The following is a 12643-nucleotide window of genomic DNA, read 5'->3' on the forward strand; positions in this document are numbered from 1 at the left end:
CTCCTCCCTTGGGCAGCTTGTAGCAGCTGTTGGAGAGCGGGCGAGGAGGAGGAGAGGCCGCCGCCACCTCGAAAACCCAGCCCCAAGTGACGTGCTGGCTCTGAGGGATAGGCAGAGGGCAGGACCACCCTGGGCAGGAAAAAAGGGTGAATCGCGGAGTCTTGATTTTTTTATTTTATTTAAATGCTTCATGCATTTCTTTTTGTAAATGTACCAAGGAATAAATAAAATCAGGTTTAATGGGGGTTTCAGTCAAGATGGTGGAGGGTGTGTGTGCTGTGCCCTGTTGTTGTGGTCGTGGCATTCACCCTTCTTCTGAAAGGAAATGCTCTGCAGTGAGGAGTGGCAAAAATGGGATTGTTGAGGAGGGTCAGTTGTGGGGCAGTGAGAAATGTCCCTATTTTCATCTGAGGAATGTGGGGGGGGGCTATGGTATGTATGTGCAAGAAAACACAATCAGCAATTGCAGAGTATGGGAGATTTGTTTGCCCCTTCTGTTAATGAGCTCTGCAACAGAAGGGAAGACCAGAAACAGAACAAAGGGAGAGAGAAACTGGGAGTTTCATCCATACTATGTCTAAAACACCTGCACCCTTTTTATATATTTGTTGAGAGATATATGTTCTGTATTTTTGCAAATGGCATTACAAATACCCACTGACTGCACAGCCACCATCTTTTAAATATACACAAGTGCTTATATTGACATGCTTTGTATCTCCAATTTTCCGGTCCCAGTATGACAGCAACTCTCTCTGTGTTCTACAGTACCTACATGAATTTGTGACATTGACACACATTTTAGTAACAAAGATGGCATACTGCCATTGAACTACAGAAATATATTGACCCAGTTTGAATGATAATTCAAAGGTGCAATTATTTCTTCATGTAAAAGCATTTACATACCACTTCACGTGGATGGTGGGAAGTGAAATCATCTGAAGTTTTGAACTATTAAGTGTCATGTAAGTGCTTTTAAATGAAGAAATAAAATCAGTATCATCTGACTACTGAACAGTTCTATGGATTTGGGAAGTTCAAAGTTATCACAGCGCTTCCAACAAATCAGGTACAGTACAGAGTTAAAAAGAAGAAGTCAATTTTAATCTGTTTATATGGATTGCCACATCAATCTCTTTCCCTATCTATAAAATAATTATCAGGTATCAATGAGGTATTCACATAGGAGCATTCATAAGATTAATTAGTTAAGCCTTTGAAAACATGGGCTATGTATGAAGTTTTGAACATTCTATTCTTGAAATATATTGTACAACTTTTATTTTTTGCTACCACAGATTGCCGTTTCTCATCAATCTGAAGTAGTAATACTGTAATGCAAAGTTATCCAATATTTACAGGATTTCATCCTTCAAGGACCTTCTTGATTCTTCCAACACCCCTATGATGATACTTTTGGACCCATATTCCCTGATTGTAGTATCAAACACCAATTATTATTTTTTTATGGCTACTTCATGTTTTGGTAAGGTGCTTAAGCAGGTTATTGCAAACCTGCTACCAAATGACAGTAGCAAATGCTTAGAATGAAGAATTTTGGCAAATGATTTATTTAGAGCTAGTTCCGATTAAAACATTTGTAAATTGCTCACTCGATCTGTAGCTCAATTTTTTATTTTTTATGAGACTTCATTTTTGCATAGAAAAAAGCATTCCATAATATTGTATGAAATGCACCTTTGTAAAGCGAATGCAGCTTGAAATCTCTGTGATTGCATTATATTAGTTATTTTCCAGATGAAGAAAGGCCTCCTCTCACTTTTTCCTCCAGCAATCATATTTTACTGTGGAAATGTAATTAGACCTTTGCCATTCATTGTGAACGTTCAAAACCCATCATTATTTGTATGCTTACTAGCCCATTAATAGGTTGAAAACTTCAGATGGAAACTTGGGCAAGGCAAATGCCTTTCTGGGTCACTATCGGCACTCACAAATGAAACAGACCTTTATCTGTGATCTTTTTAATGATAACATTTATTTATTTAGGCTTTGGGTCCATTTCTCTGGCAAATTTCCCCCCAAAGCAATTTGCAATCATATACAAATACATATCCATACAATCCAACAATGAAACTATTAAAATCCCTGGTTGCATCACACACACACCCATCAGCATACCAGACAAAGAAATTTACAAGTATCTGGACCCATAAGTGAACCTGCATAGTCTTGATGATCCTGGTTTCTATTCACCTGCAGAATGCAAACAAGGAATATCTCCTATTGTTAAGAACTCCTCTTCCCTCTGAAAGCATAAGCTCCAATAGGAACAACTAGTTCAAATATGGCCTCTTCTACAACTAATTAGCAATACCAGCATTCAGTAACACCTGCAGATACATTTCAGCCACGTCTTGTGACCTTCAGTGAGTCCTGTGATCTTTGTCAGGGCTTTCCCCCCAGTTCTGACACCTCTCTGGTGGGCGCCCTTGGCTTTCTAAAAGAACAAGGGAGGTGTTCATGGTGTTCTAGAAAAATAGCACTGATCTTTTTGTTTATGAGATTCAGACTTGCAACTATTAAGTCTTTCAACCCTGTGTTTCTATGTTGGTGCCAAGAGAAGCAGAGTTACTGTTGTTTCTTCATATAACACCATCAACCGGCCTGCCTACTGCATCATCATCTAACTCACAGTTTTCCTCTTAATATTTACCACTTCAATTACATTTCACCGCATTCTAATGCTTCTAATCTTTCAACAATATTCTTGTCCTGGAATCATACCAGACATTCCATCAGCAGATTCAGATCTTGCAAAATAAAATAAAATAAAATAAAATGTACAAATGTTAGAAATATATTTCTAGATGGGCATTCTCTTTGTCGGGGTGACAGACATACATCCCTGGGAAATTCACAAGCATGGATAGCTCCCATTGTTGGTCTGCAGCATCTGGCAATCAAAGCTATGTTGTCCCCTGTGCTAGCGTGGACCTGACTATTACAAATCCTAGGTGTTATTGCCCGACAGCACACAAAATGATACATAAAGTGCCTAAGCAGCAAATCAATATCTGCTCCATAATTACTGCGCCACCAGAACAAAGCCTCTGCAATTGCTCTTTGAAAAGCCAAGAGCACATTTATGGCCTTCTGAATGGAATTTCCAGACCGCACAAATCAGTTCATCAAAGTCTGAGGAGGGCACAATTGTTTGCCATGCCATCAATCTGAAATCAAGCTAGAGGCATTTTCCTAGCCCAGAGCTGGTCATTATCATTTCCACTGCTCTCGACTGACAGCCTGTGACAGTTTGTTGTGATTAAGAGATGTTACTTGAAAAGCAAACAGTGCTCCAAAGTGTTCCAAACAGTCCCTAGATAGGAAAAGGTGCTGATGAGGGTGGATAATTTCTGATGATGGTAGATAATTTCTGAAGAATCATTATCATAGGATCGACTCATATTTTTTTAGCCTGCAAGGAAAATCTAACAGCATATGTCCTCAAGGTCTAAGAAAGGTCTTCCCTAGAAAGGTATAGACAATTTTCAGGGAATAAACTTTTCGACCATGACCTTCTCACAGTGTGTATCTTAAAGGCCAGGCATAGGCAAACTCGGCCCTTCAGCTGTTTTGGGACTACAACTCCCACCATCCCTAACTAACAGGACCAGTGGTCAGGGATGATGGGAATTGTAGTCCCAAAACAGCTGGAGGCCTGAGTTTGCCTATACCTGATTCTAGACCAGGCATCCCCAAACTTCGGCCCTCCAGATGTTTTGGACTACAATTCCCATCTTCCACGACCACTGGTCCTGTTAGCTAGGGATCATGGGAGTTGTAGGCCAACACATCTGGAGGGCCACAGTTTGGGGATGCCTGTTCTAGACCTTTCCCCCTCCAGAAATGCATATCTGCAATGGAGAAATAATTGCTATGGAAGAAGCTCTATTTTGTAATCACAGTTGTACTGCATATGTGAAAATGGTCCACAATCAAGAGGACAACCTCATGGCAGTGGTATGACATATGCTTGGGAAGGGGCGTCATTAAGACGTAGAACCTAGCAAGCAATAGGTCCCAAGTTTAATCGGGTTTGGTTGGAAAAGACCCTTGTCTGAAACTCTGAAGAGCCAATCAGAATAGCCAATGCTGAGCAAGATGGACAAAATATATGACTCTAGGATAAAGCAGCTACCATATGTTGCACCAAGCCAATGAGTGAATCACCCAACGAAATAACTCTGTGTAATTCATGAACATCTAGAATGAAATTTAATGGGGAATGGCGACATGAGTCTTTTATTTGCTACACATTCACTATCTTTCTGTGGCACTCCAACCCTAATCACCAATGACTCTTTCTACCCATCTACAGAAGCAGCACCACACCACTGATTTATATCATTGTCCATCAACATCTTTCCTAATTCAGAATTGCTCTAGCACCCCATGAGTAGATATGACCCTTCATGTCCCTTCATGTCCCTTGGCCCTTGTCCAACACTCATGAACCCACAGTCATTATCATGCAGAGGATCTGACAACCTCTGCTCATTTAGTCTGCCGTTTCCATTTGAGCAATCTTATACTTACTTATTTCAGATTGGAGTAGAATACATTGTTTTATATACATGCCATTTTCTTCTTTGTCACAATGAGCCCACATCCAAGGGTTTGCAGATAACATCTTTACAGAAATTGGAAAGTCATTCACCACTACTCATGTGTAGATATGTCAAGCAGTGTCAAGAGGGAAGAAGGGGGAACTTATTCATCATGTGCAGGCCTTTCTTGCCAATTGTCAACCATTAATTCTCTGAATAAAGAACCTTTGAAAAAGTTTCAAGTTCTAAAATAAATAACTAATAACAATGAAGAATTTTGTAACAGAGTACAACTGATTTTTCCCCCTGCCAAGTGGGAATTAGCCTTGATGGCATTTTTCATCTCCCTTGTAATCTTCTTCTTAGGAAGAAGAAAGAAGTAATTCAGTGTGATTGGCATTATTTCACAATAGTGTGTGCATTAGCACTGGCATCTACTTTCACTAAATCATATTAGCATGGCATTAAAAAAGCACTGATGTGAACCAGAGCCTTAGGCTGATTTTTTAGCATAGCTCCAGACATCAGGAGGGTACTCCCTGTTGAGTCACATTCAAATTACACTCAGTCAATCTCCATTTATCAACTGCTGGTCTGGAAATCTCCAAGAGATGGTATATATTGATGCTATTTGCATGATGATTATCCTGATGGGATGAGTCAATGGCTAATTACGTTGGACTAGCACCACAGAATCTGAAAAATTCATGAATCGGAATATGTATTCATTGAACCTCAGAAATTATCCAAGTTATCACATTTTCTAAGAAAATAGACAATCCTAAACAGCCCAATCCAAATGGAATGGAAAAGAAAATTGAAAATTGAGGGAGTGGTGATAGAATGGAATTAAACATCTTTAAGAAGAGCATCACTGGCTGGAATATGAGTATTCCTTTTACAAAACGAGGATACTCTGCCACAAATTTTGTTGCAGATCCCAAAATGGGTGAATCAGTAAATTAGACAAAATCTTTTAAGGCGAAGATATTAGAGTGATTGGATAGCCTCCTGGAGACCCCAAAGCCAATTGTAGCATGGTGGTGAAACGACTAATCAAGAGGATTTTTTTAAAAAATAGTAGAATTTGACAGTTTAACTGCCAGATAGGGTCTGGCTCGGGAAGTAACTGGGTGGTTAGGGTTTTGTTAGGCAGGGTGCACCAGTTTAATTTCCTTAGGGAAAGGAAGAGATCCTAGAAAGAGGCTGGGGGCATTTTACAGGCAGGGTAAAACATTCTAGGAGGAACTGGATTTATTAGAAACAGTCCCATAGAGGAAAGTTATAAGTAAATTTCTTAATTAAAAGAAGTTTTGACAGAAACTAAGGACTGTGCCTTTGCTAGCGAAACCACTGACAGGGAGTGTCTTAAGACTCGGTCACGTTACTTCACTCCCATCTTTGCTGAGGCAGTTTGCCACAATCCAAAAAAAAGCAAAAACTTAATTGAAGGAAGCACTGAACAGATTAGATATCATGGACACGAGCAGAAAACATATGAAGGGGTGTTGTACTGGTTCTCACCCAATTTCTTTAAAAACAATTAGAAACGCATAGTACGTTATTAGCAAATAGACTGAAGAACAGGTTTTTTTTCCATTTGGAACTCGCTAGAACTCAGTTCTGGCACCTCTCGGGTGGCCGCCATTGCCATTCTAAGAGAACAAGGGAGGTGTTCATGGTGAGTTCCAGCCCCTCTTTTTCTAGAAAAGTAGCACTGCTGAAGAAGAAACAAGGAAATAATATAATTTCCTCAATAGTGAACAAAGAGGAAGGTAGTATTTGGATGTGAACAGCAAAGAATTTATCAAATATTAGAATAAGGTACATAGAACCCAGGCAACAAATGAGGGAAATATTAAAAGTGTTTTTAGGGAAAACTACTCTCCCAAGGTCAAGTGCAGAAGACAAGAGAATTCATGGACTAGAAAATAAGAAAGTAGAACAACTGATTAAAAAAATTAAAAACAGGTAAAGCATGAGGACCTGATGGGTTTATATATGAATATTATTAAGCATTCACAGTAATAAGAATAGCACCATTAACTGAAGTTTTAACTGAAATTCACAGGCAAGGGGATGTATGGAAGGGATGGATGATAGGGGAAATTGTTGGCATCTATAAAAAGCGTAATATAAGTGATAGAGATTCATGTAGACCACACACCCTTCTCTGGTGGGCCACTGTGAAAACAGGACACAGTCGGGCTAGATGGGCCATTGGCCTGATCCAACAGGCTCTTCTTCTGTTCATTATGAAATCAGCAACTAAAGAGCAGCTTTGTGTCTGAAAGTTGTTTCCATGCCAAACCACCCCTCACCTCTCAGCCTTAGTTCTTCTCAGCAAAAGTTTCCTGGAATAGGTTTAGGCAAGGGGGCAGAACAATTCTTAGTGTGATTTGCAGTATTTGCAAGATTGCAAATGAGCCACAGAGACTGGATTAGAAGGAACAAATTTTACTTAAGTGGTGCACTGCTACCAAACTATATACAAAATTGAAAGTAGTCAGATGTTCTAGCTTCATTTCTCTACTGCTGTCACTCAGAACTGATTCCCCCTAACCCTAACCCTAACCCCATACAACCATTTCTAAATCACTTTAGTTCCTGCTCACATTGCAGAATATATGCTCTGGCAACACACCCAAAATAGGCTGTCACTTAGACAGGCTTGTTCCCACCAGATTTCTGAAGTGGCACCTAAACCTGTCACAACTTTGACCAATATAGCACTATTCCCCAGGTGAAATAATACAGCATTTCTGAGGCCTACAGCAGTGAGCAAAGGATGGGACATGTCACTTGGGAGGAAAAATCAAATAGGGTGTCTCCACATCACATTTGGAGTGCTAGGTAAACGGACCCCTGACCATTAGGTCCAGTCGTGACCGACTCTGGGGTTGCGGCGCTCATCTCACTTTATTGGCCGAGGGAGCCGGCGTACAGCTTCCAGGTCATGTGGCCAGCATGACAAAGCCGCTTCTGGCGAACCAGAGCAGCGCACATAAATGCCATTTACCTTCCCGCTGTAGCGGTACCTATTTATCTACTTGCACTTTGACGTGCTTTCGAGCTGCTAGGTTGGCAGGAGCAGGGGCCAAGCAATGGGAGCTCACCCTGTCGTGGCAATTTGAACCGCCGACCTTCTGATCGGCAAGCCCTAGGCTCTGTGGTTTAACCCACAGCGCCACCCGTGTCCCATGGGGTGCTAGGTAGGAAGTGTTATTTCTTTGCCTTCCTACTGTCTATGCAGTTATAAGAGGAAATTATCTGGGGTGGTGGTGATTATTAAAGAAACTGGTTGAATGTTTTTGTACAATCATATTAAAGTCCTTGATCTTTCCTTCAGCAGCCTATTCAGAAGATTAATATTCTGCTCTCCTTTGAGCCTTCTGTTGGAACAATACTTCTCATGGAGTTTTAGCCACTGTTTATTTTAGAAGACAAGGCATAGGAAACAAAGAAACTGCAATTAGTCAAAGTAACATGAAGGATTCCAGGGTGTTTTCTGGCAATTAATGCAGACACAATGTGTGTGGCTGGTTGTTGAAGATGAATGACTCAACCATGTAGCTTGTTTCTTATCTGTTAATTCAACAGGAGAAAAATACTCTCGAACTGCAAATGCGGGTCCCATGTACTCCAACATTAAAGCAAAACAATAATTCTTTTCAACATTGCATTCAAGTTGAACAAACAATGGAAACTAAAAGCTAATTTAATGCCCTTTAAAAAATGTGTACTCAAGACACTATCAGAAGCGCTTGTTTGTATTTTAATGTTTTGAAAGCCTGGTCAGTCTGACCTGACATGAACAAAGCTTTTGGCTGGAATTTGCATGGAGCTTTATGTTTATGCTTACTGTTAACGTAAATATGAAGAAGGATGGAATATGTTGCAGTATGCCTGGATCAGAAAGCTGATGTCTGAAATCTGAACTGGATTGAGAAAGGGATTGCAGAGTTAGCAGAATTTGGAAGGAGCAGAAGAAAGAAGTGTGCTGTGAATTGGGGAAAGGTCAAGAGGACATGAGGGGAGTTACTAAATGGGAGTTGTCTAAAGATCATAGTTATGTTCCAATTTTTAAAGACTTCCTCTCTCACCTGGATGCTTACAAAAACATTTTATGTTGGTATCATGCTGTGTTAGCAACAGCTAAAGAAATGGTGCAAGGCTACCATGAGATAATTAACAATCATCTTTTTTTGCTAGCACAAGGGACATAAAATAAGGGAAGAAAAGGTTGCATGAAGGGGAGGGAGAACTTTGAACCCAATTAGTTCCAGTTGCGTCAACTGAAGATGATGCTTCTAAAACTAGGACAACTGACTGCAGAACGGTCTACCTGCACCAGTGGTGAAATCTTCTCCTTGGACTAGATGGAAAAGGTCTAAGACTTGCTTCCACCTGAAGATCAGAGGAATGGCCATCATCCTTTGCCAAAGTTAGGGATGGAAGGGTCAACTTATTCTCATTCCTTGCTGGTTTTATGTGTGCACAAAACAACTGGTTCCAGCTTGCTCTGTTCATGGGTGGAGTTATTAGGGGAAATCCTAAAAAATCTGCTCAGTGTAAATCTGTCTGTCTACCTCTGGTGCTCTGAGGGCTACTTTTTTTCCTTTAACATTTTATACCTATTTACAGTAGCTAATAATTCCTCTGCAGCTAACAAGCAACAAAAGCTGTATTTTTTAAAAAAGTAAAAAAAGTAATCGACATTTTCCCATAATACAGTGAATTGCAGCTACAAAAAATACAAAATGAAGGAGAAAAACAGAAGATGAAAAGAAAGAAGCAATAGAAAGAAAGAAAGGAAGGAAGGAAGGAAGGAAGGAAGGAAGGAAGGAAGGAAGGAAGGAAGGAAGATAAAATAAAGGTGGGGGAGCTGTCTTAAAATGCTCACAGCAAGCTACCTTCCTTGGAAATTGTACAGAAAAAAAGTTGGTTGCCCCCATATACCTATGGGGACAGCCACCTTTTTTCTGTGCTATATTCTTGCAAGCTATGAATTGTCTTTGAATGATAATTATGTCCCCTGTTGCAGCTGGAGCCTTGTGGCAATTTGCCTCGCTTTGTTGTCAATAACATGAGTCATACCTTTCCCCCCTTTTGTGGTCTACTTTCACATTCCTGGTTACACAATCTGTAAAACCCTGGTAAACACTTCAGGCCAACCTATGTGAGGGCTTTCAGTTTGATGGCTCTGTTGTAGAGGATATTTTGTGAGGAAATGCAGTAGGTACTCTCTAATCCAGTCTATACCCACTAACCTGGACAAAGCACTGCAGAACCGAATGAGAGTTACAGTGGCACCTCAGTTTAAGTACACAATTAGTTCCAGAAGTCTGTACTTAACCTGAAGCGTACTTAACCTGAAGCGAGCTTTCCATTGAAAGTAATGGAAAGTGGATTAATCCGTTCTAGACGGTCCACATAGTACTTAACCTGAAGCGTACTTAACCTGAAGCGAACTTTCCCATTGAAAGTAATGGAAAGTGGGTTAATCCTTTCCAGACGGGTCCACGGAGAACTTAAACTGAAAGTACTCAAACCGAAGCCTACTTAAACCGAGGTATGACTGTACTTCTGAGAAGACATTATAGGATTTAATCATTCATTCCTTCTACAATGATGGCAGTAGCTGATACCTTCAACAAATGGCTTATATCCAAAGAGCTACTTCAACCTAAAGAAATACATAACTACAACATAACAAAAGTAGTCATATACAATTAAAATACACAGCCAAACTGAACAATTTCCACATAAATAACAAGATCCAAAATATATAAAAACCCAAGAGCAACAACCTCACACTCCACAATAAACCCCGAAAAGAACACCCCATCCCAAGAATCTGTTCAGCAGCCTCAACTTTATGTAGCTGGAGTCAGTCAGAGTTCCATCCTTCCAGGCCAGGTGAGGGAAAAGCCTGCGAGGCAGGGAGCGGGTCTCCCAGAATTCACAGCCAAGGTGATGGTTTCTGGTGTTTTCAGTAGCCTCAGCTTTTGTAGCTGGAGTCAGTCAGAGCTCCATTCTCCCAAGTCAGGTGGGGGAGAAAGCTGTGAGGAAGGGAGCAGGTCTTTCAGAACTTCCTGTTTTAAAAGTGGCATGCCATGTGGCGTGGGAAGATTAAAAAAAAAACATAAGCTCAAAGAGTTCTTGAGTACATGGTGTAACTAACTGTCCTGTTCTTTGGACCTTGGCCAAGGTTTTAGACACACACACAACACACACAAAAATGCTTGGGAAACCCAATACAAAGATGACATTCCTTTTTAAGAAGCTGCTGCTGTCTTGAAAAAAAAAGTCTTTTCATAAAGTCCGAGGGAGAAGGAAAGGACTTAGCAGAAAGCAGAATGCAAAAGCAATATCTCTTTGTGAGAAGAAGATGAGCTGAACCTGTTCAATAGACAATTATTTCCTCACAGTGGTATTTTTTTAAATGAAAGTTTCTCTTCCTAACAAATAATTGGGCTTTGAAATAGATGGAATAGATTTGCATTTCTGTTCCACCCAGAATACAAGGCTAAGCAGCTTTAAATTGAGTTAACAAACCAGCTCTGAACTGCTGCGTATACTCAGAGCATGTCGCATTAAAATTTAATAACAAATATTTTTTAAAAAAGAATTTTGAATGCAACAAAACAGCAACACTTAAATGTGCCAAGTTTGTAATAATAGTTGTTTTTTAAAAGATAAAAATATGAAACAACTTGAGAGTAGGATCATCCAAACTTCTGTTTGTCCCATGATTGTCCCAGCACTTTGCTCAGAAAAACCAGCTGTTTGCTGCCAAATCGGAACAAATTTTGATCTGCAAAATCCAATTGACATTTGTTCCAATTCAGCAGTAAACAGGGGCTTTCCTTTCCAAGGAAAACAGCAGGACCAGTGCTATTTTCCTAGGAAAAGCTGCCAGAACTCACCCTGAATGCCTCCCTTGTTCACTTATAATGGCAATGGTGCCCACAGTTCCGGAGAGTTCCAGATGAATAAAAGCCCTGAGCGGGACAAAAGAAGATTGCCATCAGTTCCAATTCAACACTAAACCACAGGTTTTCCTGAGGGAAAGTGGTGGGGCAAACAGAAGTGTGGACAGTGCCGGATTTACGTATAAGCTAAACAAGCTATAGCTTGGGGCCCCACTCTCTTGGGGGTCCCAAAAAAAATTAAAGGAAAAAAACTGGATGTACATTTGCAAAATATAAGATAAAAAACAAATAAAATAAAACCTACATACCTAACAGCAACAGTGTTTTGTATTGTGTAGGCTCCTATGATGTAAGCAATGTGCCCCGCCTGCTAGCCTGCTCCCCAAAATATCACTGGTTTGCTCATTTCTATATATAGGGTGCCTACATTCTGCATGTGCAAATGGCTTTAGATACCTATTGGGTCCATAAATTACCATGTTGCATATATTCAACACAAAGAAACAGTGACAATTTGTTGTTGACAAAGGACAGCTGGACATATAAAGGGCCCCATTACCTTAGGGCCTCATCAAACCTAAATCCGGCCCTGAGTGTGGATGAGTGTTTTGAGCCTGGTGGGCTAGTTTTAGCAACTGGAACATTCTGAGTAAAGGCAATGCAAAACAATCGACAATTTTAGGATTTGACAGCAACGGTTCACTTTCGAAAGCCCTGTTTAGTTTAGAAACGTCAGGATTTTCCCCATGCTTCTCATTTTTTACATATCCCCCCAATTAAGCTTAACTTTGGAGCCATTATCCCAGCTGAAACTAAGTCAGTAAGTGCAACTGAGATCAGCTCACATTGTCACCTTTCTCGTCCCATGCCCTCACCCCCCCTCTCTTTGTTGATTCCCACACAGGAAGAATTTAGATTAGAAGCTTCTTAAGAAAGGAAGCCTGCTCTTAAATGTCGGCATTATTTTCTGAATCCCTTTGTATTATGACAGTACTATAGAAAGGATGCACAATAATCAAACAAGTGGCTTTGAAGGTCATGTACAGAACAGTTTTATGGAACTCTTATTTTCCGGGAAAGGGTGCAAGGCCTCTGATGTAATCATACAACAGTAGGCTCCATCAAACATTATAC

The sequence above is a fragment of the Zootoca vivipara genome, chromosome 10, assembly GCF_963506605.1.
Source record: "Zootoca vivipara chromosome 10, rZooViv1.1, whole genome shotgun sequence".
Classification (NCBI taxonomy): Eukaryota; Metazoa; Chordata; class Lepidosauria; order Squamata; family Lacertidae; genus Zootoca; species Zootoca vivipara.